Raw genomic sequence first — 9,270 nt, 5'->3', positions numbered from 1 at the left:
GTTTTAAGAGCCTTTATCTGTTTAAGAAAGCATGATGGATGGAGACCATTGTGACTTTATGAAGATCACTTTGATTTAGCAAGAGTTCCATAGATACCAAATGGGTTCGAATAAAACTCTTGAATATGGTCACCTAATATAACACATGAGAATTAGCTGCCTTTTCAGAGGTAAACCTACTACAGAGTCAAGGTCCATTTTAATGTGGAAACAAAAGCACTATAAATTTGGAAATGATATTTCCTGATTGAGTAGCTAAATTGTGTAGGTTGTGCCAAGAACTGTACATATATCCTCACACTGAGCTCCTAAAAGAACTTCATGAGGAATAAGTTCAGTAATTTGCCAAAGAGAAAGAGACATTCGTGACATTGCAACTCAATAACAACAACAAAAAAAATCAGGTGTGTAGGAAAGGGCTACTTCTGTTTCCAGCCTGTTAGCTCGCTGGGCATCAGCTCCAAGACTCCGTCCTCCCAGATTCTAGCGTAGACACATCTGTCCCTTGGCTTCAGGCAAGTACCTCAACGGGCACACAGAGACCTCGGAGCGTGTGCGTGTGCTAAGTTGCTCCATCCTGTCTGACTCTTTGCGACCCCATGGACTGTAGCTGGCCAGGCTCCTCTGTCCATGGGATTCTCCAGGCCAGAACAGTAGGGTGGGTAGCCATTCCCTTCTCCAGAAGATCTTCGCAACCCAGAAACTGAACCCTTGTCTCCTGCATTGCAGGCAGATTCTTTACTGTCAGAGCCACCAGGGAAGAGACCTAGATGATTGTGTTCATAAATGGAGGTATTCTAGAAATGCTGTGGAGAGAGACACCTGTACTGCACTCCTATGGGGACCACAGAAATCCATCCCACATACCCCACCCTCCCCAGAGATGCCCTCTCCCCAAGATTCAGACGAGACATCTCACTAGTGGGGAACTCCCATCTGGCCACGTCACATCAGACCTGGGTGCATCACATATACACTCCCTTCCAGATCTTTCCTGTCCAAGAGGATATCATCCTGTGGGAAAAGGCTGTTTTGCTTATCCCTTACTATGAAATGAACTACCCCTTAACTCAGTGCTTTGAAACTGCCTACTGCTGATGGTCTCATGTGGTGCTGGGGTTGCCTGGGCTCAGTTGGGCAGTTCTTCTGCTCGGCATGTGGTCCAATGGGCTGGAATATCCCAGGTGACTCACGAAGGGTGCTGGCAGTTCGTGCTGGCTGCCAGCTGGGCACTCACTGGGTCCATTGATGAATATGAGAAACAGTTTGCATCTCTGTTTTGTGGCTTCCTACTACCTGGTGGCTGGGTTCCCAGAGAGCGTGTCCCAGGCTGACAAAATCAGAAGCTGGGCTCTTGGAAGGCCTGGCCTGGGAAGTAACATGGTTGCACTCCTGTCGTGTTCTGGTGGTCACACAGCAGGTCACAGTGATTCACAGACCTCATTCTTCCAAGGGAAGGGCAACAGATTCCCACTTTTCAAAGAAAGAAGTGAAAAAAGGAGTTGAAGATGTGTTTAACTCACTGCACCGCCGATTAGACTGCTGACCTGCCACAGGGCTGGCATAGGAGGACAGTCTGCTCATCTCCAGGATATGCCGTGGGTCACCCTCCCGTCAAAGCCTCAAAGGGGCTAAGGGAAGCGTCCAGGTTTTAGGATTCGTTTTTTGGCTGTGCCTTGAGGTTTGCAGGATCTTCGTTTCCTGAGCAGGTATTAAACCCAGGCCACCAGTGAAAGTGCAGAATCCTAACCGCTGGATTGCCAGGAATTCCCCAGGCTCTAGGGTTTAGGCACCTCTTCCCCTGGCTGGGAACCCCACGTCAGGCACGCTAGTGAATGTGCACAAGAGCCAGCCAGGCCTCTGAGCCTCCGCTTCCTCGTCAGAGATCAATGGATCACAGAACGATTTACCTCTTCTGGCTGTTGTGAAGATTAAACACATGTTAAGTACTTAGCAGTCTCTAACTAATCGACTTGTTATTGTTATCAAGGTCATTCTGCAGCTGCAGCACTATCTTTAAATCTAGTCCATTTAAAGAAATCCTGTGGCCACCCAAACCAAGATCCAATCCACGACAACTCCTCCCGCTGCGGCCCCACTGCCCCAGCACAGCTGATGGTGGTACCACTTCTTTGGTTGTCATGGCAGCCACTGGCCACAGTTCCTGCGGGGGGTCAGACATTATTGCTGAGACATTCTGAGTAAACTCTTTTTTGGCAAAGGTGGCTGGAGTCTCCAGGCCTGAAGTCAGGACACATAAAACCCCTCTGTCACAGTGATCTTTAAGGTCCTCTAAGCCTGACTTCAGAGAAACCCTAGAGAGGAGCGAGTAGGAAGTGTTGACTTAACCTGAAGCTACTAACTAGAGCACAAAGCCCTGAGAAGTTAGGCAGAGGACTCCAATGCAGCATCTTAAAAAGAGCCGTTTTTGTTTTGTGGAAGCAGCTACAGAATTGTTCAGCCAACCACTTCTTGGAGGGGAAGGCGGTTTGGGGCTAAACACACATTTCAGGGATAATAACAGAAAAACAATTGCTGAAAACTCTATTTTAAACAAATGGTTTAACATCTATTGTGCTAATTTCATAATCACAGATCAGGAGTAGGGGTGGATCTTAACCTTTTTACATCCACAAACTATTTCTGATATCTCTAATTAATTTCTCCCCTTGGATACAATGATTTTGGAAAATCACAACTTAACGTTTAACCGTAGCCTGGCTGAGCTTGCTCACTGTCAAGGCTGTCTGGATTAATTTGCTGTTACAATGTTTGTTTTCTTTTTTAGAAAAATTCTAATTAACAACAACAAAAAAAATGGGTCAACAAGCCAGTAAATATTTAAACAAGTGTCACGTTTCATTTGAAAAGTTGTCTGAAAAGAGCTGGCAATTTATGAATAAATTATAGATAGCATACCCTCTTCCAGTCTTGGACTTCCGGTATTAAAAAGAGATCCCAGTCTTTCTGGAACGCAGGCTCTGTGATTTGACTTCACACCACTCCAAACTACCCCCCCCTTCTAAAAATGGTGCGTGGCAAGGAATTTCTCCTATCCAAGTGAAATGAACTTGCATCCATTTGCTTTATTAAGCTTGAGAATTTCTCCCTGCTTTCAGGGAGCTATTCAGAACTCAGCTCCATCTGGCCTTTGCTATGCTATGCTATGCTAAGTCACTTCAGTCGTGTCCGACTCTGTGTGACCCCATAGACGGCAGCCCACCAGGCTCCCCCGTCCCTGGGATTCTCCAGGCAAGAACACTGGAGTGGGTTGCCATTTCCTTCTCCAATGCATGAAAGTGAAAAGAGAAAGTGAAGTCGCTCAGTCGTGTCCGACTCTTAGCGACCCCATGGACTGCAGCCTACCAGGCTCCTCTGTCCGTGGGAGTTTCCAGGCAAGAGTACTGGAGTGGGGTGCCATTGCCTTCTCTGGTTTGCAAAACCAGCCATAATCATCTCTGACTTAGAATGTCAGGAAGGCCTTGATGAAAAAAAGTAGGCTGATGTTTTTTGAGTTTGTTCTGTTCTGTTTTGGGGGTCACACCATGTGGCATGCGGGATCTTAGTTCCCCCACCAGGGATGGAGCCTGCGCTCCCTGCGTTGGAAGTGTGGAGTCTTAACTAGTGGACCGCCAGGGAAGCCCCTTTGTTCCGTTCTTTAAATGCAAAAACAAAATGTGAACATTTTGAGACTCTGCTCCTTTGAGCAGATGGGTGGAGTGGCCAAGACAACTGAAATCTGGGAAATGCTTTTTGGTTTCTGCATTTCACTTTTAAAACATAAATCCTTTCTTGCTGTGCTGTCTCTGCGTTCCCTAATGGCTCTCCATCTTACTCAGAATAAAACCTCTACAGCCGAACTGGGTTGACCAGGTACTATGAGACCTGGGACCACCTTCTTGCACATTCCCAGAGTTTTCAAGAATGGTCCAGGGATGCAGCACAGCCCCATCCACCTCCCTTGGCCGGGCGTCTCTTGTGGTTTGAAGCCCCGTTCCCTCCAGACATCCGCGGCCTTCAGCATTGTGCTCCCACGTCCTCTCATGACCACTGTCCCCCTCCCCACTCTCTGCGCCCCTCCCTGCTTCCTAATATTGACATCACTTCTTACCTCCCAAGTGTATGCCTTCATTCACTTGTGTGTTTTCTGACTCTCCTCAACGAGGATGCTTCATAAAGGCAGAGAAAATTGCTCTGTTCCTTGTTATTTCCCCAGCACCTAGAATTGTTCGCAGTCTGCAGTAAGTCATCAATAACTAATGAGGGAGTGAAAATTTCAATGTCTGTATTACCGTCACCACTGGCTGGTCTAGACTGAACTTGAATGTGCTGCACCCTGGGCTCCTGCAGCCGCCTGAGTGTCAGGCAGTATGAATCTCCCTCCAAAGGTGCAGTACGAGTACCACTGTCCCCAGGTGAGGACCTTCTGTGTCTCAGAGCCACAGCTCGTGGGGTTCTTGGGAGGAGTTGAGAATGGACTTGACTTCTCCGTCTGGGCTGAACAGAAGGAAAGCTGAACAGTTTTCCAGATTCACCTGTGAGCACACTTAGTCTCTGTGGTCTGGCCCAGGGTTTCTCATCCTTCATGCCATCCACACTGGGGGTTGGATCATTCTTTTCTGTGGGGGACTGTCCCATGCATTGTACGGTATTGAGCAGCATCCTTGGTCTCTTACAGGGCTTCCCTGGTAGCTCAGCTGGGAAAGAATCTGCTTGCAATGCAGGAGACCCCAGTTCGGCTCCTGGGTTGGGAAGATCCCCTGGAGAAGGGAAAGGCTACCCACTCCAGTGTTCTGGCCTGGAGAATTCCATGGACTGTATAGTCCGTGGGGTTGCAAGGAGTTGGCCACGACCGAGTAAATTTCACTTTCACTTTTTGGTCTCGGTACTCTCTAGATGACAGTGGCACCCCCTGGTGTGACAACCAAAAACATTCCCAGACATTGCCAGATGTCACCTGTGCAGGGTGGAGTCGGGGTGGGTGGGTAGAGTCATTCGCAATGGAGAACCACTGGCCTAGCAACTAAGAGGTGTAAGGACAGGCCCTAAGATGAAGCTGCTGCTGCTGCTGCTGCTGCTAAGTCGCTTCAGTCGTGTCCGACTCTGTGCGACCCCATAGACGGCAGCCCACGAGGCTCCCCCGTCCCTGGGATTCTCCAGGCAAGAACACTGGAGTGGGTTGCCATGTCCTTCTCCAATGCATGAAAGTGAAAAGTGAAAGTGAAGTTGCTCAGTCGTGTCCGACTCTTATCGACCCCATGGACTGCAGCCTACCAGGCTCCTCTGCCCATGGGATTTTCCAGGCAAGAGTACTGGAGTGGGGTGTCATTGCCTTCTCCGAGATGAAGCAGCCGCTCCTAAACCATTCCCACATTCAGCGACGGCATGGACAGCCTTGGGACAGAGAACTACAAGATGCAAAAATAGGAAATGGCTTTAAAGATCATCTGACTCACTGGGTTTAGATTTTTCCTTTTATTAGGTACAGCAATAAAAGCTGAATGCTGTAGTTGAAGTCTGTGTATATTTCCCTTTCCTCCTGTCCCGGCTCCTTCTCCCTCACCCTGGGGCACTGCCTCAGAAACTCAGGGCTCCAAGAAGCATGGACTGAAAGTATTAACAACACCCCCTCCATGCAGATGAGGACAGCCAGGCCTCTGAGCCATTAGAGACAAATAAGGGAGGGTCTAGGTGGTCCTTCGACTCCTGCCTTCCATCCTAATTTCCAACATACTTTTCTTTCCACCGCACTTGGCAGATCATTTATCTTCTTGGAGTATGTTGGGTGCTGTAAATATTTCAATAGATCCAGAGAGAGCCTGGAATCAAACAGAAAAACGGCCTAGAAAGATTAATCTACAGTTGCCGTTAGAACCAGAAGGATGACGGGACTTTGGAGACTGGCCACTGTGATGGGCCAGACCAAGCCATGACCTGTGACAGGGCCCGGCAGTGGGCCAGGGGACGAGATGTGCTGGAGGAGAAAGGACCAATGGACCCGGATGGGGGCATGCTGGCTGTCCCCGCCCACTACCCACCTAGGAGCCACCAGGTTAAGACGTAGCTTTAATTTACAACCACCGTCTTGAACTCACTCCCTCCCTTCCTCTGGGTTCTGCATTTTCTGCCCTTCAAACAGCACCTGGAGACAATCTTCCCCCATCAGCCAGAGAGAGACGGTTTCTGCCAAGTGTTCTGTTAGTTACTTTGTGGAGGAAAGAAGCTGCCTGGAAATGCATTCCACTAGATATTAAAGAATGTATTTTCCTGATTTATAGTCAGGCTAGGCAGGGTTGTCTGAGAGGCAAGGAACCAATGGGGATATCCACTTGGACTTATGATTAATTATTATATATAAAGTGATGTTTTCCTATCAACCGACAGGCTAGAAAAAGAGACTACAGCTTGCCAGGTTAGCATCACGGGTCACAGATGTTGCCTCTGCATTTTCAGATTGTCTTATCCATTACAGACGGCATCTTCTCATTTAGAAACATAATTTGTTGTTATCGCAGATAAAAAAAAAAAAGCTGACATTTCACTTGCAAGCCAAAGATTAGCATCAAGGCACAGGACTGCATGTGAGAGTACATTAAGATGGGGCTGTGCTGTCCCTGAATCAAGGACACCAGCCTTGAGCCGACAGAGCTGTAGATGGCGGCTGACTTCTGATCTTTATTATGCAAATGTGCAGCCCCGCAGCCCCGAGAGCCAGGCTGTTTAACCTCATCAGGGGAAATGTCACTGATCATTTCGGGTTCCAAATGTAGCACAAGCATTAGTACTATTATGTTATGATTATTATTATTTGTAGGGCATGATGTAAGCCTGAGCCCTCTGATTAAGCTGAGTTTCTACTTACTCAGGCCCTCTGGGGTCGAAAACCAAAGTCTTCTTGATATTAAACAAATAAACAAATGTATTTCGTTCTCTCTCTTTAATGCTAGCGGAGGGGGTGCTTCCCAGGGCTGGTGTCCTCCAGGCATGAGGAAGATGGTGAGAGTTTCACAGTGTCTAATTTCCACCCCCCAGCTGCCACCTCTTCTCCTGTCTCCTCCAGGACTTCTGCCTCGGGGACAGAAGTGTTTAGAGAAGCTGGGGCAGGAGAGGGGGGCAGATGTAAGGCTGGAAAATGGTGAGGAGGATGGAAAAGAGAGAGAGATACTTACTGCATGAGATTAGAGAAGAAAGGGCCTAAGGAGAGGAAAAGATCCTTCAGCCCTGGGCATGAGTCCCTGCTATCTAACTGAGCCATAAAGCAAACCGAGAAGGCTCCCGGATCTAAGAGGTGGAGACAAAAAGAGCTTGGAATCAAGCAACAAAGAAAAGGAAGTCAGCAAGAAGGGGAAAAGTCAGAGGCAGCTGATCTGCTGCCCAGGGTGACAGAAGGCGAAGGCTATGCCTCTCTGAATCCAGATTTCGGGACCTGAACCAGCAAGGTCCTACTTTCAGAAGAAAAGACTCTTGATGCGGGAAACTAGGAAAGAGAAGAACAACACACAGCTATAGTGAAATTCTGGAGCAGAAAATACAGCCCGAGTGTGTTCCCAGCCTGGCGCTAGGGAAAAGGTCCGGCTTTAACAAGGAGCCCAGGAGGGAGGCTGGTTCACTGCACAAATGGAGGCTCTAGATGCTTCTCTGAAGACCCCGAGAGACTCTCCACCTAGCCCCGAATCCTTCAGGTGTAAACGCTGACATCAGGGTCTCAGTCCAATTAAATCAGACTTCTTAGGAGCGGGGTCCATGCCCTTATTGTTTAAAGCACTCTGGGTGACTCCATTGGGCCGCCAGGGCCGAGAACTGCTGCCTTAGATTCGGATGGACATAAACTCCACAAACTCTTGGGTGTTTATTTTCTGCTGTATCCTCTGGCATTTAGGATAGCGCCTGACAGAGAGAAGAAGTTGAATATAGATTTACTACAAAAAAGTGGGTGAAAAGAGGCATTTCTGTGCTAGAAACAAGTATGGGTTTCGCTGGTAGCTCCATAGTATAAAGAATCCACCTGCAATGAGGGAGGCACAGGTTCAATCCCTGGGTTGGCAAGATCCCCTGGAGAAGGACCCACTCCAGTATTCTTGCCTGAGAAATTTCATGGATAGAGGAGTCTGGCGGGCTAAAGTCCATGGAGTCACAAAAGAGTCAGACACGACTGAGCAATTAAACAATAACAATAACCACAGCTGTATATAAGTAGGTCATTCAGGGCACCGTGCAGAGGTGGTACCTCCCAGCCCTCCAAGAGCCCTGCTGTCAGGGGTACGTTTGTCCCTTGTTGTCCCAGCACAAGCAGACACACAGATGTTGCACCCTAGATGTGGGTTCTTTAGTTGACATGAGATCAACAACCCTCCCACCCAAGGAGTTGGTCCAGTTGTCTTCCTCTGTTCTCCTGGGAGTGCTGGTGTGACCACACGGCTTTCAGAGAAGGGGCTCAAACTGCCACCCCACCATCGGCTTGCAGCCCACTATGGGCCATCATCTTTCTCCACCAGCAACTGAGAAAGAGTCAAGGATCACTTCTGGTGGCCTTTTCTTCCTTACTGTTCCTGATCAGGGTCTGGTCCTAAAGAGTTTGACAGAAGTGTTGGGTGACCTTTCCCTGGAGTCAGGAGACCTGTACCTTTGGCTGCTGGATGAGAGGATCCTCACGAAGCGAAGCGAAGGAGGAGCCCTGCGTGTGGACTTGGATCTGAGTTATTTGGTGGAGGAGTGTCTCAGCAGCCTGTCTGCGGGATGGAAGCCAAGGGACTCTGACATCAGCTGCCAGACTTGTGTACCACTGACAAGAGCTGCAGAAGCGACATGTTGGAGCAGTGTGTGGTCCTTCCGCTAATTCCTGAGAGTCCTTCAGCAGATGCTGCGAGAGAGTGGCGTTACTGTGAGCCCACTTCAGACCGTGCATGACGCCCTGTGAAACGTTTGGGCTGGGAGAGAGGTTAGGATCACATTGTTTATCTCCCTGTTTCCACCAAGAAACAAGGCGTAGGAAAAGAAAGACAATATTGGGGAGCAAGATGGGCCTCTATTTCAAACTTGACGTCACTACTGATGAACCCTAAAACTTCTGGCAAGTCTTTTGACTCAGTTGTCATGTTTAAAAAATGAAGATGATGCAATTTACTGGACCGATTTATCGTGAGCAATAGATCTTAGGGCAATTATGAAATCCTCTATTTTTTGAATCCTATGCAATTATTATTCCAATATTGGGCTCTGAGCTCTTTGAAGGCTTAGACAGCATTATTTTTTTTTTCCTTTCCAGACTGA

The sequence above is a fragment of the Bos grunniens genome, chromosome 17, assembly GCF_055505025.1.
Source record: "Bos grunniens cultivar Pamir isolate PY7600 chromosome 17, Bosgru_T2T1.0, whole genome shotgun sequence".
Taxonomy (NCBI): Eukaryota; Metazoa; Chordata; class Mammalia; order Artiodactyla; family Bovidae; genus Bos; species Bos grunniens.
The sequence above is the reverse complement of the archived record's forward strand: the minus strand, read 5'-3'. Positions refer to the sequence as shown.